Source organism: Parasteatoda tepidariorum, chromosome 10, assembly GCF_982258835.1.
Source record: "Parasteatoda tepidariorum strain Cologne lab strain chromosome 10, Ptep-v5.0, whole genome shotgun sequence".
Taxonomy (NCBI): domain Eukaryota; kingdom Metazoa; phylum Arthropoda; class Arachnida; order Araneae; family Theridiidae; genus Parasteatoda; species Parasteatoda tepidariorum.
Window position 1 is genome coordinate 84,490,061 of NC_141764.1, and position 12,905 is coordinate 84,502,965.

At 26.9% G+C, this 12,905-nt stretch overlaps 1 protein-coding gene across 1 annotated transcript in view; it reads left to right on the forward strand.

Annotated features, from left to right (window-relative positions):
* The first annotated feature begins 3,190 nt into the window (after nt 1-3,190).
* The window catches only part of LOC107456242 (uncharacterized), a 48,630-nt gene continuing 38,915 nt past the window's right edge, over nt 3,191-12,905 (forward strand). Inside the window, exon 1 of the mRNA XM_021146370.4 lies at nt 3,191-3,350. The gene's annotated coding sequence lies outside the window, so the exon portion shown is untranslated. The remainder of the gene's footprint in view (nt 3,351-12,905) is intronic.

The following is a 12,905-nucleotide window of genomic DNA, read 5'->3' on the forward strand; positions in this document are numbered from 1 at the left end:
TCAGCTACAGTTTTTCTCGTCCATTTCCGTCACAACTTTATAGGGTGCAATTGATCTTAGTGATTTATAGATACAGTTTATAGCACAACCTCGTGCAATATCACGCAACTGCTGCAGCAATTTAATCGCGGTAAAAAACGTTATTTTTTGCCAAATTTGGAAGTATTTACTCTCTCTATGCGTGACTCATTTGTTATTCTATTGAACATTTACTGTGTTGCTCTAGCAGAAGAAACTTAAAACAGGACATTTTTCGGTTAGTATAACGTATTTTACCTATTTATTTGATATACTGTCTCGCTTGTTAATAGTAAGTGAAGAGAATTTATGTTTGGGTAAAAATGAAAACAATGATAATGCTCTTGATAATTTAAATATTTCATTATCTTCATAAATTATAAAAGAAAAAATAATAAATAAATAAATGTTTATAAATAATAAATGTGGATAATAAAAGTAATTAATAAAGGTTTAGGAAGTCACGGAAGTTTTTACATTACCAAGTATGTCCTTCCGTGTCAGTTTTTTGGGAGATTTCATCTCATAATGGTAATATTAATTTAGATGAGGGTTACTACAGTTTATTTTACTGTCAATTTGGTTTACTTACTTACGTGTCTTTGGAATATTAAAAAAATATAGTTCAGTTTAGAAGAAATTTATTAACATTATTTATGTTCCGAAATTCCGGATCAAATTGCAGTATAAAATATCCACATTTTGGGAGCATCATCCGTATAATCTATATACCGTAATTTTTGCAGTGATATATATTTAATTACAGTGATTCTGTGATTTTACGGTAATTATTACTGTAAAAGTTACCATATAACAGACTTTTTGTTCCGTAACATGTTCCGGGGTAAAAATTGATTTTACGGTAAAAAGTACCGGCAACCTGATTGCCGGTACTTTCTACCGTAATTTGATCCGGAATTTATTTATAGAGTATGTAAGAATAAATTCTAACGAATTATATTTTATCAGTAAAGATTTGAATCACCATTTTAAATTTATAAATTTTTTATGTAAATGTTAGAGGAAATTATTCTATGGTAAAAATAATTATTTCAGGAAAAAATATTCTGAACTTGATTTTCCTAAATGTAAATGACAATTAAATTTTGTAGGTAACATTTACTTTGATATTCTAAGGTTCATTCTATTTGCTTCAAGATCACATGATCCAAATATTCTTGTGTTTAGATATTTAATTGCGTATTCATAAGAAAATTAAAGCTTTAGAGTTTCAGTCGTTCATTTGTATTTCCTTTTGACTGCTGCCTCAGACTCTCTTCCCCTCTGTGTTCGTCATTGCTCTAAGATACGAAATACCCACAAGAAATAAGAGATAGGATACACACGAACAGCTTAAAGTACTCAGTTTCTATCATCTTTCCAAACAGTACTTAATCTACTTTGTATCTTGTGCTTTCAATAAGAAGAGAAAAAAAGAAAGAAAGAAATTTCATCGAAAACTCTTTATGACCATGCGAATCCCACATAAAACAAAGTTATCTAATTAAGACATAACCTTCAAACGCAATGTCTAGCTTAGTGTGGTTTGCATTTAGAATATTGGAACATAATCAAAATATCTATGTCATCACATAAATCCTAAACATTGTAATATTCATTATGACATCCACTTTATCCAAAGAATATAACAGACCACCAAAGAATAAGAATGATAAGTTCATATTTTATCCGAAGAAGAAATTTTTATGGCACATATTTCGGAGTTTTATGATTTTCCCTGAATCACTTCGCCAGAAATAGCTAAGCTATTAGGTTGGAGTGTTTCGGGAACATTCAGAGTTCGTCTGCTGAAAAAAATGTGACGCGGTCCCCTAAAAATAAAAAGGGTCGTTTTGGACTTTGTGTGACGTCACTTTTCACCATCCACCCCCATCTTTTTTTGTGGTGTCCGCGTGTCTTTTTGAGCGAGGATGCGAATTCTTTTCCATTCACGCAGACACACTCTTTCATCCCTCCCTCGCTCTTGAGAGTACGGAGATCGATGGTGATGATGAGTTGGCGGATTTGGCACAAATGCGTCTGTTTTGGCGCGATATAGTTTTGTTCCAAAACTTTTAAAAAAGTTATATTTTGTTTCAATAACAATCACTTCTATGATTTTAAATGACTGTATTTAAATTTTTATAGTTAACATTAGATGTAATAGTAAAAAATATTTAAAAAATGTATATTATTTAATCAATTTCATTTATAAGTCAAACTGAAACATTTTAAGTTACCAAAATTGAAAAAAAAATGAGTATAGGTTCAGAAAATCTTAGAAAATTTGACAATTAAAAAATTTACAGATTTCATTAATATCGAATAATTATTTAGATGTTATACATTTTAAAAAAGAGTATCGGAAATATATAAAATAAATAATTTATAATTGTACTTGTAAGGCAATAAACAGAACACATTGATTAATAATCAAAAAGAATTTTCTTGAAAATAAATTTTGAGATCTTTAAATTGAAAAACATAAATTACGATATAAAATACAGTTTAACTGGGATACACTTTTTAATGTATGTGTTCATGAAGTTTCAGGAAAACCTTTTTGGAAGGATGTAACTGAGAAGACGAGTCAGTTATGATCGAAGTTAGTTTTTCTGTCTTATTAAAGTAATTCATCTCTTACTGAAAAGGAAGTTTGGGAGAGGCGGAACTAAAATACAATTTTCCACTGATGCTGGAACATATTATATATTTGTATATTGTTTGTTTTTTTTAAAAAGAAAAAATATTAATTTTTGGTGTTCGTCTTACAATAACATACCAATTTAAGAAAGAAATTTATTGTAAAAAATTAGTGGAAAAATAATTATGCTTAAACAAAACAAAAAACCATCAACAAACATACAAAGGCCGAAATTTTTTTTTTTATAACCAAAATGTATTTTTAATACTTTGTGTTTTAAAATGGGGTCTAATATAATTAAAACTGAGGGTATTCGTTAAAAAAAGCACGATTTATCTTCCGTAATACATGTCAACTTTTCGAGTTAGCACAAAGTAAAATATTTCAATATAAAATTTATTCCAGGAAAATATGTGAGCATTTTTATACATAGTTTCAAGTAAATAATTCATGATGTCATTATCACAGGAGAAATCTTGATACTTTGGCGAAAATCCTCAGGCGTCATGGTTGCCAAATGTTTAATGATTGTAACCCTGGATATGCCGGTTATGTTTGCTACGCCATCGCCAACTAGATATTATTTGGGGTCAGTTTTTCGAAGCTATAGCATCACTGTCAGTGCAAAAGAAATATCGCAACACGAACGTGCTTCTCCAAAGCGGTATTAACAACTAAGATTTTACAGGTAAGTGAATGTAATCATTCTCTTAGAGTTCAATAAGAGCGAGACATGCGGAAGATAAACAATAAGTTTGTTCCTGTCAAACTTTATGAGTGACGCAACGTGGTTTCCATGACAACTTAACACAATTTTCCCTTTTTTGGCAGACGATTAAATTTATCTGATATTATTTTGGGTATTCTTTTAAGCGTGATATTTTTGTTCAAATGTCACTTTCTATTGATGTATTAGCATGATATTTGTCATATTTTGGTTTGGAAAAGAATAAAGAAATCCGTTAAATATTTTTCTCATAAGAAGATAGTGCATTTATAAAGAAAATAATAAAGAATGATACCAAAATTAATTAATAAATTTTTAAAGTATTGTTCCGTTTTAAAATTTTGCTTGAGAAATTTGCACCTTAAATAAATGATACACAAAATAATTGAAATTTTCCACATGCAATTTTAAATTCTTCAAAAACGTTTGTGCGTGATTATTTAAACATTGTCTCAGACAAGTTAAATTGACTTAAGAAGTTAAGACATGATTTTTTCATTAAAAATAAATTTTATGAATGTTACTTTTAAAGATCTCATTGTAATTTTTTGTTCTATTTAATGTGCTTGTATATTATATAAGCAAAACATAAAAACAGTTTTGTTAAAACAGTATGACGATGTTTAACTATTGGACACATTAAAAATCATAAAATTCTGTAGATAAAATTTTGTAAAAATTGCCTTTGTGAGATAATTAAAACGGATAATTCGCGCATTGGAAAATAATAATTTTCTGGGGAATAAACCTCAGTTTAAGGTTTGATAACGATGATTAGTGACTTTTTCCTTTAAAAACTATTTTTTTCAAAGCTTGTTTATGAAATACATTAGAATTAATTTTGAAATAATACTTTTAATTGTAATGCCTTATTTAAGCTAGTGTGATTTAAATATGAAGTTAAGTTCTAGGTAGAAAACAACAATTTTAAACATTAATTATAATTACTATATATTTTAAATCTTGTTTTCAGTTCGTTTCAGTTACTGTGGCACATTAATATTACTATAAATAACTACCAGTCATTATATGCATCAAAAATTTTAACCGGTATAGTAAGTTCTTTGCAATTTCATAAAATTGAACATTTTTTAATAATATTATAATGCATGTTAAGTACAAAAAATCTGGTAAATGTAAACAAATTTACTTGTTTTTTTTTGTTGTAGTTCTTTTCATTCCAACTAGTAATTGTTATTTAAACTAATAATTAATTTTGAAAAGTATCAAATTATTATATAGTATGTAATTTGTAAAATCGTGAATATATTTTGTTAAGTATTGAAAATAGATTTATTAAAAATAAAATAAAAATCCGTTTTAAAAGAAATATATCTTAAAATCAGATCCTAAATGAAACAAAATTGAACGAGATAACTTAACATTTTTTTTTAAATTTCCGTCTTAGTATTTATTAATGTTTAATTGAAGTAATTTAAACATTAACATTATAGTGTTTCACATTTTTGCCGTAAGAATTGTCTGTTTTTATATTTGCAATTTAAAATTGTAAGTGATGCAAAATTCTTCATATGATTCCAAACAAAACAATTCAATATTTCCGTTACAAACAAAATTAAATAAATATCAAATAATAATAAAAAAATGATAAAATAATATTTTTGAGAACTATATTATGTAATGAAATGAAATTATTTAATTTAAAAGAATGCGTGCTATTTGAAAATAGTATTGTTTACAGAATAATACAATACAGCAATAAAAAATGAAAGTTTCAGAATATTTTCTGATGATAATAATGATAGGAGGAAAAAAAGATGTCACCTCTTCAAACGTCAAAATAAAAACGGGAAGTGATGTAATTCAGAATAATTTTTCACAACTATCAACCATTTTAATTATTACATGCAATTAACTATTAATCTTACTAAAAGCTGACTAACCACACGCAATACATAAACATATTTTTCTTTACAAAAAACTAAAAACCTAAAGTAATAAAATATTTTCTATCATTCCAGAAGATTCTAATTTTATGACAAGAGTTATGTAGGGTAAACTAACCAGTGAAGGAACACTTAAGCTTCGCTTGCCTTTTAAAAAATCATATTAATTTCAAAATTCGTAATTTCAGTTAAATGACAGTGTCAACATATTTGTTACTAATTGCAAATTATGCAAAAAAATTGCAGAGAACTTACATAATATTGTTTTAAAGTTTTGGAGGTTCAAATAACAAGTAGTAAGAAGACCCAGTGAAGGAACAGCTCTTACCAGTGAAGGAACACAAAATTGCCCAGTGAAGGAACACTTAATTTTGGTTATTTTTTAATGCTCTTTATGAATTTTTTAGCCATACAAATACAGTCGGACATCTATTTAACAAACTTCCATTCTAAGAATTTCCCTATTTTACGAATTTTTTCGAGGAACCAAGAGCATTTTGGAAATTTTTTTGTAAAATAACTTTCATATAGCGAAGTGAATTTTCTATTTAACGAACTTTTCATTGAGATCCAATTTCCCTATTTTCCAAAATATTTCTTAACATTTTAAACTTGTTAAAGCAATTTATGGGGGAAATGACATTAAATTAATTTTCGAAGCCACTGCTTTATGAAATGTATTACTGTTTTGTCTAAAAATTATCTTAGAGAAAGCAGTAAATTCCCTTTCCCTTTTTGTTTGCACTTCAAACGAAAAACTCACTTCAAATTAACGGATTTCATCCGTAGCAATTTAACTTAACGCAAGTGGTAATGTATGTTTAAAATTACTTTTATAATAAATGCAACTATATTTTTATACATAAATTTAGACTTTTTTTAGTTGAAAATGTATATAGCATGATAGTGTAACACTGGATAATGTTTTGCTCTATTCTTGCTTTCCATGCAGATTTCTTTTATGGTTGAGATTTATATGATAAATAGTAGATACTAGTTTACAAGATAAAAGTGTATCAATTGCTATTTTAATTATATCTAGTGTTTAAGAATTTAAAACCTGTTTTGTGTTGTTTAAGTATTTTAAGAGGTGATTTTCTATTTAACGAATTTTCCATATAACGAGCTTATTATTGGTATTAAGTGATTTTGTTAAATAGAGGTCCGACTAAAAACAAGACTATTTGTGAAATTATGAGATACAAGTACTTGTAAAATGCTAACTTTTTTCTGTAATCATGAACTAGAAATTAAAGTGATGTTAAATACAAAATAAATTTAAAAAAATCGTTCTTTCTTATAATTTGACAGTCAAATCTAAATCATTGTGTCATCCGATGCTGTTTATTATCATTATTATTTTATCACCTTTTTGTTTACTCTTTTTCCTCTTATTTCTTGAAGCTTTTTTTCTTTTTTAAGTATTTTTTCTTTCTTTTTCTTTTCCATGTTCTCTTGTTTTAATGTTTTTTAGATCTTTCAGCCTCTTGAAATTTTTGCCATTTCTCTGAAGTTAGTGCAAAAGGTAATTTATTCGCTTTTCTTCTTATTTGACCTTTCTTTTTATCATCAATATTTGGCCAATGTAAATGGCTCTTCCAAACTTCTTCTGATTTTTCAGCAACATTTCTAGAATGCCTTTCTCGAAAATAGACGGGGGAAAGGTGTCTTGAAGTTTGAGGCAAATCCATCTCTTGTTGACTTATATCTAGAGGATCTTTAGAAGTACTGATTTTACTTACAGAATCATTTCTTTTTTCAACTAAGAGAATCAGCATGAGGACTCATTTGAAATTCGATATCTAATATGCATTCATTATCAATACTAGCTTCAGTTCCTAAGTTTGACTTTAGCAAGTGGTCTTCTTTTAATACGTGCTTCTTCCATATTGGAAAAAGTACAGGCTCTTGGACATTTTCGATATTAGACTCTTCCGTCAATGCTGTGTTAAAAATTTACAACATATCTTGAGGGATTTCCCTCTCAAGCTTCTGAAGAAATTGAGTATCGTTTCTGTTTAACTTTGTTTTTTGTTGAGGAACTTACTTCTAAATTCTAACATTGTAAAGTAGTTTCTATAAATTATATAATCACGTTGCTATCCTATAATGATAGCTTATTAGGAGTTCTTGGTGCAAAAGCCAGCGAAAAAATGTTCTATTTTTATGATTATATTTAATTAGTTTTCAATTTGTAAACATAGTTTATTAAGTTGCCTAACATTTGATGTAACTACACACCCCGTTAATAAATATAAATTATAATTTTTTCATAAATTGAGCTATTTAATTAACATTTTGAACTGAAATTATTTCAGGAATTATTCATACAATTTTTAACAAAATTTCGGTTGTCCTCTATATAGCAGAATTACTTATCCTAGAGTCATGTAAAATCATATATCACACATTACTGTTCATTCACTGGAAGTATTCCCAGTGTAGGAATATGCCTGTTTCTTCACTGGTTAGAAGCTGGTTTTTGTCTTTTAAACAGAATTTTGATGTATAATATGACTAAAAGTACAAGAAAATTACGAAATTTCTTTTATTTTCATTAACTGAGAAATGAACCCAGTAAAGAAACATTTGTTCCTTCACTGGTTTTTCATCGTTTGGTGATCCAGTGAAGGAACATGCCTGTTCCTTCACTGGTTGGAAGTTGTTTTTTGTCTTTTAAACAGAATTTTGATGTATAATATGACTAAAAGTACAAGAAAATTAAAAAATTTCCTTTATTTTCATTAACTGGGAGAAAAACCCAGTAAAGGAACACTTGTTCCTTCACTGGTTTTTCATCGTTTGGTGATCCAGTGAATAAACACCCCCTTATCTCAGTACTTGATTATGCTATGGTGCTTTAAAAAAAATAAAACGTAACTTCAATAACTATATTTTGAATTCTCTTTTTCACAGTGAGAAAAATAAGACTACTACATGCAATTAATTCCACTTCAAACATATAAGTACAAGCACTCACCTTATAATTTTTTCAACGAAACAAGGTGTTGCAGAGATAATAACAAATTCAAAAAATTTTTCAGAGAAATCTATTTGACCAGGTAATCCAAAATATTGCTAGATGACTTCCTATTGTTTGGCAGTAAGCTATTGTTACCAATCAATCTAAAGAAAAACTTTCAAATTCTTATTTTTAATGAATATATATGAAATGTTCCTTCACTGGGTAGTGTTCCTTCACTGGTTGGTTTACCCTATAAAAAAAATCAATTAACGTTAATAATATGACTTCTTTCGTAATTATATGAAAAAGGGAAATAATTTATGTTCTTTTAATTTGAAGTTCTACAATGAAAGGAAAGAAAGTATTTTCCTTATTCTTGACTTTTAAGTTTGTAAGGTCAAGTTCATTGTCTTACAACGAAGGAAACAATTTACCTGATCTTTTATTGTCGATTGTAGAGAGTGCCATTTACGTTGTCCTTAAATCAGCTGTCGTCTAGTGATAAGCTATCAGCATTCCTATTTATAATAAACAAAAGTTGTGAACTTACAACTCGGAGACCCTCCTTTAAAATATTCAAAACGGTCCATCTAAAATATTCAAAATTGTGTAGAAAAATAATTTTTGATAATTTACCTACAAATGAATCGATTATATATTAAATGTATCGATTATTAAATGTTTGAAATATTAAATGTATCGATTTGTAAGCTTTATCTTTTACTACAGGAAAGTCGTTATTTTAAGCTCTAAGTGTATAAGCAAAGCAAAACTTATCAAAATCATTCAGTTAAATTATTTGATTATAACATAAATTTTAAAATTTTATAAATCTAAACTCATGAAAATTTTTTTTCATTGTTTTTTGTTTTGGTGATCCATGGCGTTTTTAAATTCCAGGAGGCCTTCGCATGAAATAAACTTCGAATTTGGTGTAGGCTTATTAACAGTTGTTATAAAGCAATAATAATAACTCCAAAAGGCGTTGGATATTTATTATTTCATTTAAATATAATGCTTTAAACTAAAAAAAGACCCCAATTATGAAAACGTTTGTGCACAGTAAAAAATTCCACATTAAATTACCCTAAAAAGTACCAGCATTTAAGGTGCCGGTACTTTTTACCGTAAAATCACTGAATCACTCTAATTAAATAAATATTACTGTAAAAATTACGGTATCATATTTTGGTACAATATTAGGAAGTAAAAATTAATTTTACGGTGAAATGAAATTTTTTGGATGAAGCAACCAGAATGCCGGTAGTTTTTACCGTAATTTATTTCGGAATTGCTTACAGTGAAGGAAGGATTAGCTTTTTTGTTACAAATGTTTCTACTTTTGAAAAGTTTTATTCGTGAACCAAATAAGACAAATTGAGAATTTTTAAAACAAAATCATTGTATTGTATCGTTGTTAAATTTGTGTGTTAAATTTGAAAGCAAACTTTACAATATTGTTTTAAGAATATATGAATGCAAAGGATATTAGGCTTTAATAAAATGGTGAACGGTAAATATGTTAATATGTTGCTCCAATGATACTAGCATGTTGTTTTTCCACGATAAAAAAACATTTTTGAAAAATAAATTATGTTTTATTCTTTATATTCAAATAAATTTATCAGAGAAAAAATACTTCCAAAAATACAAGTTGTAGAGAATGATATAAATGATAATTACTATTTATGTCCTTTAGATGCCATTTATTTATCATCACATGAATCATATACGAAATATTTTCATATTGTAAAGTAGAAATTTTATTTCTCACTGAATTCTATTTTACCAGATGACACATCATTTACTGTAACACCTGTGCAGGTATGTGTAAAAATAACAAAAATCGCTAACATTTGAAGAGGTGACATATTTTTTTCCTCCTATTATTATTATCATCATCAGGAAATATTCTAAAACTTTCATTTTTTATTGCTGTATTGTATTATTCTGTAAACAATACTATTTTCAAATAGCACGCATTCTTTTAAATTCAATAATTTCATTTCATTACATAATATAGTTCTCAAAAATATTATTTTATCATTTTTTATTATTATTTGATATTTATTTAATTTTGTTTGTAACGGAAATATTGAATTGTTTTGTTTGGAATCATATGAAGAATTTCGTATCACTTACTATTTTAAATTGCAAATTATTAATTGCAATTTAAATTTTTTTTTAATTGCAAATACAAAAACAGACAATTTTTACAGCAAAAAAGTGAAACACTATAATGTTAATGTTTAAATTACTTCAACTAAATATTAATAAATACTAAGATGGAAATTAAAAAAAATGTTAAGTTATCTCGTTCAATTATTTTGTTTCATTTATGTTCTGATTTTAAGATATATTTTCTTTAAAACAGATTTTTATTTAATTTTTAAACAAGATAAGAAAGAAATGCATTTTTACTATGAAATTAATTTTATTTTCTATTTAATTATTTTATTTAACTAATTAAAGTATAAAATTACGATTATTAATATATTTACAATTATTTATGGTTCAAACAAAGAAACATTGTAAAATTTTATTAGATTGCGCATGAGAACTTAGTTTTAAAGATTAAAGTTGAAACTACTTTAATACGGAAAACAAAGCTCTAACTGCTTGAGGCAAGTATGGATGAAGGAACAATTTTAAGTAGCGTTTTCTTAATACTGCTTTTTTCATACTTGCTGATACTATAATTCCTGCAAATTCTATCTGATTGAATTAAATATTTCACATAGTAATTTATCATAGCTTAGAATTTATCATAGCATAGCATTTTTATTTGTCCAATGTGTCGTAATTTTGGTTTTAAAAAAATTCTGTATGCAACGGAAACTACATATATACTAAAGTTATTTAAGCTGTAATGCATAAATTATCTAAGCTGGTAAAGTTTAGTAAAGAAATAATGAAAAAAAAGATAAAATTGATGTTTTGTAGGGGCTACCGTTTTCGAGAAACGTAACTTTATCAGCTGTAACGATATTTTGTTTCAAATTTATTAAGTGGTAAAAAAAAGAAAAATATGAAAAAGTTACGTTTTTTTTTTAGGTAATCTCCTCATAAAAGATCTAGAACAACCATTCAATGCATTTTGTTTTTGAACAATTTTCAACTAAACATCATAATACACTGAGAAAAACAATATAGTTAAAACTTCCTGAGTATGATAAAATATTACCGAGCTTCTGGCTCTGTGGGAGCAGCAAAATGCTCCTTATTCTTTACCGAAGCGCTTTCGGTAAAATTAACACTTAAATATAATTTTATAACATGGGATAAATTTTGTTAAATTTGATGAAATGTCGTAATTTTATTATGTCAACTTAGAGCATGGCATAAAAAACATTTTTCCGTTAAATGTACTTTTTTCTTTTGTATTATTTACTAAATGTGAGACAATGCGACATTTAATTTTAAAACCGTAATTTCTGATAGACCGTTATAATATGAACGGAAAATTAATAAATAAATGGCTTAAATACCGTTTGTTTTGATTTTATTACTAGAATTATGAGGTTTCTTTTACCAGAAATGTCATTACCGTACTGTGTGGTAATTTTACCGGAATTTTTTCCCATCCATAAACTTACATACTACATTAAAGTAGGATAATCAGTATCTTAAGGAATGACAAATTAAGCTATAAAAATTGCCTGACGTTCTACCTTTTAAATATGAGTATCAATATTTTGAGTATTTCCGTATCCCAAAATTGCGTAGACAAAATTTCGTATCAGGAAAACCTTTCTCAAACAAAACCCTAGCAATACAAAATAAAAACATTAAAAAAATGATATATTTTGTCTGAGTGATTGTTTTACTTGTATATATGAGTCCTTTTGTGATCGATCCTTTAACTTCGAATAATAATTAGCTACTGCGTCATTACTTAGCCTTTCGAGAAGGTCATACCTGATTACTTCATCATTTATTTAGTGTTCGTGACTGTAAATACCGTGCAAGGCTGAAACGGTATCTTTATCAAAGAAAAAAAAAGTATTATCCCTTTGGTAACTAATGAAATTATCTTTCGACAAGTTTGTTGATTAATGATTTTTAAAGATCATAATTTACAAAATTTAGTAAGAATATTCTGTTTCTTTTCTTTTCATTTGAATACTTCACTGAATTTCTTTTATTGTTCATCTATCTTAGTCTTCAAAAGTTTTCTTAATTTTATTTTTTTATTTCAGTTTCTAGATCACATATTAAAAAGTGTAGAATTTAACTTGAATTTTCTTCCAAAAAGTTTTGAACGATAAACTTCATTAAAAAAGAACGCATTATTTGTTTTTAAACAGCAAAGGTTGTCCTACAAAAATTATTATTTATAACATTTCAAAAGAGCACTATGTGAAAAATTCGAGATCAAAATAAGGTATAAAGCTCCGGGACTTTGGGTGCATCATCCGAAAAAATTCATTTTTATCGTAAAATTATATAGTAATTTTTATAATGATATTTATTTAATTAGATTCAGTGATTTTATGGTAATTATTACTATAAAAATTAAATGTTAATAATCCATGAATAGTAAAAAGGGATTTTACAATAAAAAGTATGGAAATCCTAAGAGCCAATACTTTTTACCGTAATTCGGAATTTTTTATTGTGTAATTAAAGGTTAAAATTAAATAT